Source organism: Sprattus sprattus, assembly GCF_963457725.1.
Source record: "Sprattus sprattus genome assembly, chromosome: 1".
In the NCBI taxonomy this organism is placed as follows: domain Eukaryota; kingdom Metazoa; phylum Chordata; class Actinopteri; order Clupeiformes; family Clupeidae; genus Sprattus; species Sprattus sprattus.
In genome coordinates, this window is record NC_137920.1 from 50,894,745 (window position 1) to 50,903,110 (window position 8,366).

The window sequence follows — 8,366 nt, forward strand, 5'->3', positions numbered from 1 at the left end:
CATTCCCCTAGCAGCTTGCTGTATTGTCCATCCAAAACTTGAACTCTGCTTTCTTTCCTTCTCCTGGCAGGGTAACAACACTTTTTGACATGGGTGATCATTCCTTTGCCCCTTAAGGTTGGTCCAATAAACCAATGCCAACTGCTCCCTTCTTAGTCTGAGTGGCATTTCCCCCATCTCTACTTGCATTGCTGCCACAGGAGTGGTCTTAAATGCTCCACAGCACACTCTCAGAGCTTTATATTGGACCATATCCAGCTTCATTAGATGACTCGGAGCAGCAGAACCATAAATATAACACCCATAATCAATCCCCGACCGAATCAAACCTGTGTAAATTGCACTTAATGCAGTCCTGTTTGCCCCCCAATCAACACCCCTCAAACACCTCATCACGTTAAGTACTTTTTTACATTTTACCACCACCTTATCAATGTTCTGCCCACAGAAGCTTTTGATCAAACCACATCCCCAAGTATCTAAAACATTTCACTCTCTCTAATTCACTGCCATAAATCCTGATCTTTAGATCCTCGTTAATATGCCTCTTCCTGATAAAAAAGACAGTCTTGGATTTATTTACAGAAAATCTAAATCCCCACTCTAATGCCCATTTTTCAATTTTACTAATTGTCTTTTGCATGTTATTAACTATAAACTCCACATTTCTTGCTCTTTTCCACACCGCTCCATCATCAGCAAATAATGCTACTTCAACATCACTATCCACATCCTTAAAAATGTCATTTATAGCAATTGAGAATAGTAGAGGACTTCTAATGCTTCCCTGAGGAATACCATTCTCTACCTCATACTGTGTACTAAGACCTCCATTTATCCTAACTGCTATTTTCCTTTCTGTTAGAAAATCCTTAATCCAGCAAAGGACTCTTCCTCTTATTCCCAACTGTTTAAGCTTTATAAGAAGGCCCTGCTTCCACACCATATCATAGGCTTTTTCAATATCAAAAAATACCGCCACCACAGTCTCCTTATTTACTTGAGCTTTCCTAATGTCATATTCCAGACCTACCATAGGATCCATAGTGCTCCTTCCCCTTCTGAAACCACTCTGATATACATTAATCATTCTCTTAGTCTCTAGATAGTAGACTAACCTATCATTAATCATCCTTTCCATAACTTTCCCCATTTGAGAGGTCAGTGCTATTGGTCTATAACTGCCAGGTAGTGTGGGGTCCTTTCCTGGCTTCTTTATGGGAATTACTATTGACTCTTTCCAGCAACTTGGAATACTGCCCTCCTGCCACACCTTGTTAAATAATTTGACTAAAACTTCTTTTCCTCTTACCCCAAGGTTTTCCAACATCCCATAACAGATGCAATCCCGACCTGGTGTAGATTTGCCTAACTTCCTTAGTGCGTTGTTAAGCTCGGTCACTGAGAACAGCTTATCTAGCATTCCTCCCTCTTCACTACTCCCTGCTCCCTCATCCTGAAGGACATGAGAATATCTAGCCACAGTGTCTGCCCTTCCCTTCTTCTCCACTTGGCTAAGATTTTCTGAACTGTGCACCTTCACTAATGCTTTGGCTATCAGCTCTGCCTTTCCCTCACTACTTGTTACCATATTATCACCATTTTGCATCACTGGATATCCATAGCTTCTACCACATCCTCTCATCCTCCTAATCATTCCCCAAACTCTTTCTAAAGGGGTAGACCTCCCAATAGAGTTACAAAACTTTACCCAGTATTCTTTTTTACTTTTTCTTACAATTCGCCTCACTATTGCTTGACTCCTCTTATATTCAACTAAGTTTTGAAAAGTATGTGTTTTCCTCAGATTTCTAAACATTCTATTTCTATTCTTAATGGCTTCCTTACACTCTAGAGTCCACCAAGGAGCAATCTTATTACGGGTGCCTGGTTTGGACTTCGGGATGGCCTAATTTGCTGCATGTATTATAGTGTGACTTACTATCCTACACAACTCTTCAACATCCTGATAATTTCTAATAAATAACATCCCATACTCACTAATTTCCTGAAACATCTCCCAATTCGCTTCTTTCATCTTCCACTTACCCTCCCTACTAATGTTTTCCTTAATAACCTCAATATCAGTGTGGATCAATATTGGGTAATGATCACTACCTATGGTACTTCTTCTCAGTACCTCCCATTTACACTTATTCGCTACTTCATTAGATGCAAGTGTGATATCTACCACAGACTCTACACCCCTAGATACATCTACTCTTGTACCTGTTCCATCATTAAGGCAAACTAGTCATCTCTCTTCAATAAATTCTTCAACTACTCTACCATTACTATCATCTTTATATCCCCAAACTGTACTGTGCGCATAAAAATCCCCACACCAAATCACCTTCCCGTTTAATCCCCCCCATACCTCTTCCAAGTGCTCAATCTCTAACTGCTTGCATGGGTTATAAAAGTTAACCACCTTAATACTCCCTTCTTTACTCCATATTTCCATTGTAATACATTCCAGCTCATCTCCTCTCTTTAACTCTCTCATTTGCAAGCCCTCTTTTACAAAAATAGCACACCCTCCACCATTCCCACCTTGCCTATATCTCCTTACACTTGTGTATCCCTTTATAACAAAATCTATAACCCCCTTAAGCCAGGTCTCCTGAATGCACATAACATCTGGTTTAACTGGCATTCTCTCAATAAAAACTTTAAATTCATTTCCATTAGCAATAAGGCTTCTTGCATTCCACTGCAGAATTACTACCATGGCTCTGGTTGGGATGGTGACTCAACCCCTTCACACTGTGCTAGGCCCCCCCATACCCTTTAAAAAGTCAATTCCTGAACATTCAGAAATAATCCTGCCACTTTCATTATCATCTTTACCTTATCTCTCTTTGAACTGACTTGTTCCGCACAGTTTGTCACATACGCTATGAACAACACCAATTTCTCTGTACTGATTACTTCACATTCCTTATTCACTGGCTTTATTATTTCTCTTTCCTTCTTTTCTGTATCTACCACTTTGATTGCCTGAGCATATGTTAGCTTTTTCTCTGTTCTAACCTGCTGTACTACCACCGCCCTTTTCCTTACAGGGCATCCACCATATGCTGCAGTGTGACCTCCCCCACAGTTGCTACACTTTTTGACCTCACTCTCACATTTATCATACTCATGATCTTCACCACACTTCCCACAACTTTGCTTTCCTTTACAAAATTTTGCAATGTGACCACAACGCTGGCACTTATAACAACGCATTGGAGGAGGGACATACTCCCTCACACTAAAACACATATACCCAATCATTACTTTGGCTGGCAGGCCCTCTTCTTGAAACTCCAAAAGAATTGAAGTACTATCGACTTTCTGACCCTCCCTCACCATCTGCAGGCGCTTAATGTCTACTATCTTTCCTCCTTTAATGATCCTTTTCAACTCCTCCAACTTTTCACCAATTGGAATCCCAGAGATCACACCCTTTACCTTCCTTCCTGCGCCAAACTGCTTTACTTCATACACCTCTTTTTTACAAATTGACGTTAATCGCATAGCCTTATCTCGTTGTCCAACATACTTACACATAATCAAAAGCCTACCATCATGTAATACTTGTGCCAGTTCCACCTCCCCAACTGATTTTTTAAGCGCCAAAGTTAACGTAATGAGAGACACGGCCTGAATATCATGTCCATCCTTGAACTTCACAACCACCTTTTACTCATCTTCTACTACTGTCCTTCGAACCACTCTACCCTCAATCCCCCCTTCCTCCCGTGTTCTTTTGGTCGAGCCTTCATTTCTACCACACGCTGAACCCGAAATCCATTTCCCCTCCCCACCTTCCTTCTCCTCACCCTCCATTCTCCCAAAGCTATCTATATTCAGATCCAGTCACAATTCAGATTATGCACAACCGCCAGATTGATTTATGTATATATTTTCCAACTCCTTCACACACAAAAACCGCTGAGTTCTCCGTGAGACACCTGGATTCACACATCCGTTTCCCACCTTTTGGATGCCTCTTTGCATAATACAGGTCTACTTGTCGCCTGAGTAAAATTAGAGAATTAGACATTAATAAAGGAAGTAGCCGGGGATGAACTCGGTCAAAATTGCCAGCGATTGAATAGATAACATAATAATAATAATAATAATCATATAAATGAGTAATGATGAATAATATATGATTTAGGATAGTGTAATACTATTGCTGTTGTTGTATGCTGTGATATGACATAAACATTCTACCATACATCATTGTATATATATCCAGATTCCAATTTACATTAATTGACAAGCACAGTGTCTAACAAAATCATATACTAGGACTGAACATATCTCATAAAATGAAATTTGGATTCGACACTTTTCTTTTTTGAGCCTCTGAAGACCGATTGTCAGTAAAGTCATATGGATTGTGCTTTGATATAGAGCTCAAGTGTGGTTGATGTGGTGAATTCTCCTGCTCAATGACTAATATTTCTGTGACAGCTGAAATAAATTGCCCCATTACATGTATCCACCTGCCCGCTCTGCAGTATTGATAGAAATGTTTAATCGTAACAAATTGTGAGAGGTCCTCTGAAAATACAGTTCTTTTCAGACATTGTTTAAAAGCCATGTGCCTAAAGAGTTAGACAGCATTAGTTAATCATGACAGACTGATAAATGTACACAATGCCATTAATCATTCATGGCAGCATTTCTCTCACAGGGTTTCTTCTGTCATCATAGAGAAAGATTGATACATACGACTTCATTATCACTCCTGTATCACTGCCTCTGGCAGATGCCAACCCAAAGTACTGGGCAGGCCTATAAATGTGCCCAAAGCCACAGCATGACGAGGCTCATCTCTTTCTGTTCTCAAAAACCCATAAAGATTTGAGGAGGGGGCAGGTGGGGGGTTAGCAAGGCTTGGAGTCCCAATCACAACGTGCCTACAAGGGTGAGGGGAAGCGCTCAGCAGCAAGCTCCATCAGGCAATAATACAAAGTTAATGACGCAGAATAGTGTCTTTCTTCAGCCCTGGAGGAAGTCAATACAGGATGTTTAGGAACAGTGTTCCTAATTACGCTTTTTATATCCAACTCTGACATGACTGACGATTTCAAAAGGGATGCATTATTGATCCACTTCACAGACAAGTCATATTGATTGGAGGTCTGGATCGAGGACAACCCCCCCATCTAATCAAAGATGGAATTGAGAATCAGGGGTGTTATGTGACCTGCGGGTATTTTTCAAAATGATTTCTTTAGAGCATTTTGATGAAGGTTTGACAAAGGATGCACCAGCTGTGTGGCATTGTGTTACAGACAATCATCAGTAATGGATCACTGAGCGCTTTGTTGCAGTGGTGCCCACAATGTTCACTTCTGTCGTGCTCCTGCCTCATGCTTATCATTTCATCAACTTTGTTATTCTTCATGCAGCAAGGTTGAGAAAGATGAGAAGAGGGGGGGAAAATTTACTCGGAAACAAGTTTTTGAAATGACAGTAGCACAATCTCTGTGGCAGCATCCATGGCTTGCTCATCTCAGATTGCTGAACGCGTTTGTCTATCTGAATGTAGCAGTTTTCATTAGAAGACAATTAGCCCAATCAGTATGGAAGTTTATTAGACTCTTTATTCAAATGGCAATGCATTTGTCAAATGGCAATTCAATGTGCAAAGTGACAATGCAATCCGCAATTCAAATGGCAAACCAGTTGTCAAATGGCAATTCAATGTGCAAATGACAATGCAATCCGCAATTCAGTTTGTATTATTTTGAATAAAAATTTGAATGAACGCTTATTGCATTGCATTTCATATTGACACGTTTTTTTCGTCTCTTTATTCAAATGAAAATGCATTTGTCAAATGGCAATTCAATGCGCAAAGTGACAATGCAATCTGTGGAAAACTCCATTCTGGACTGTGAGCCTACGAGTGTGTTCCAACCCTACACTTTGCACTAACCCCTGTAATACAGGGACCTGAAGTACAGGGCCCTGACATCTACAGTGCACTCCTCATCGCTCAGGGGGTGCTTTATCAAATAGAAGCACCTGGTGGAAGTGACGGACGCAAATCTGCTCGCGATTCCCGGGAAAACTAAATAGCCATGCAATATATGCAACATAACTGCCATGCAATTCTAATGGTAATGCTACCTAACTTGGTATGCTAACTGCCGGTAGCCTATACATCGTGAAATCAACCAAAACACTGATGTCACTGGCTTTAATGTTAGTAGTACATTTAATATCAGTACAGTTGTTTAACACTGTCCAATGACTGACATAGCCATCTGTCGTTTATTTAGATGCACCTTTTTTCGGACTAGCCACAGGCACTGGGTGGGGGAATAGCCCGATAGCTTAGCATATCTGCCATGCAATTCGAATGGTAATGCTACCTAGCTTGGTATGCTAACTGTCGGTAGCCTATACATCGTGAAATCAACCAAAATACTGATGTCACTGGCTTTAATTTGATAATGGCATGTTAGTAGTACATTTAATATCAGTACAGTTGTTTAATTACTACATTTACGGTCTGTAGCCTGGTGATCTACAGCCTCTGCCACCTTAGCCACCGCTAACCATCATGTCCGCCATTGTTTTCGTTCTAAAATGAAAAGCTAGCTTTGGCTCCTCCTGTTCCGTACGTAGCCGTTTTGGGGCGAGTAGTGACCATCAAATAACCCTACATAAATCGACCGAATTCAGGGTATGATACGGGCATTTTCAGTGCCCTGCATTCTGCTGATTTTGTCAGTGTGGCCCCCTAACCCCTGAAAGTCGGGGCTCGAAGGGCTCAAGTGGTCGACATGGAACACACTCTACGTCCCTGTTAGGGCTGAGGCGTTGCGCACGCGCACAAACTTTCAGTTTCCTTTTCGCGCCCGCCGCTAAAAGGAGTTGACGTGCTCTGAAATACCATGTTAGCATAACGTTATTGTGTTGCCGTGTGCGTTGCTGCCAATGTAAGTTTGTAACTTCATGTTCCTGTTGGCCTTGCTTTCTCGTGATGATGTTTGATAGCACTGGCCGTTGTTATTAGTAATTTTCTGCAACAAACAGTTTTGGTCGGGCTTCGACACTGATCTAGATATCTAGTTGTTTCTGTGTTGCGGTTAGCTTGGAGTTTAGACTGCCAGGCAACTTGTGGTCTTGGAGTGCTATCTTGTGGTGAAGTTAGGTACAGCATTGTAATTACGGTACTGCTGATACACTGGGCGCTGGTACTTATATATTACAATCATAGCAATTCTGTTTATTGTATTATAGTGAACTCTAACCATTTATGATTATTATTGTGTATATTGTTCAGATATGCATACATTTATGTTCATTGATACAGATTGCTATTTATGTATATTTATTATGTTACATTCGGTATTTCTCTACTCACAGAAAACCACACGAACACCTTTCTTTTAATGTATGATTATTTCACCGCAAGCACCAACTGCACTTGACCACCTGCTCAACTCAAATAAATCTGTTCTTACTGCACCTGGGGGTTGTGGCTGCTTTCTGATCGGAGTGCATAGCCAGATAGGGGCAAACCAGTTGGCAACGCATACGTACTTCACACAATCCGCAATTCAAATGGAAAAGCAGTTGTCAAATGGCAATTCAATGTGCAAATGACAATGCAATCCGCAATCCAGTTTAAAGCATTTATACATTTATTTTTGCATGTATTTATTTGTGCATTTATTTACGCATTTATTTATTTATTCCTGTATTTACGCATTTATTTATTTATTCCTGTATTTATTTATACATTTATTCATTTATTTACGCATTTATTTATTTATTCCTGTATTTATTTATACATTAATTCATGCATGTAATTATTTATTCATTTATTTCATCATTTATGTATTTATTTATGCATTTATTAACGTATTTATTTATTTATGCATTTATTTATACATTTATTTATGCATTGATTTATTTATTTTATACTTATGTCATGTTTAGTCCTCCATAGAAAAGACCGTGTCAATATGAAATGCAATGCAATAAGCGCTCATTCAAATTGTTATTCAAAATAATACAAACTGAATTGCGGATTGCATTGTCATTTGCACATTGAATTGCCATTTGACGACTGCTTTTCCATTTGAATTGCGGATTGCATTGACACTTTGCGCATTGAATTGCCATTTGACAAATGCATTTCCATTTGAATAAAGAGTCGAAAAAACCGTGTCAATATGAAATGCAATGCAGTAAGCGTTCATTCAAATTTGTATTCAAAATAATACAAACTGAATTGCGGATTGCATTGTCATTTGCACATTGAATTGCCATTTGACAACTGGTTTGCCATTTGAATTGCGGATTGCATTGTCACTTTGCGCATTGAATTGCCATTTGACAAATGCATT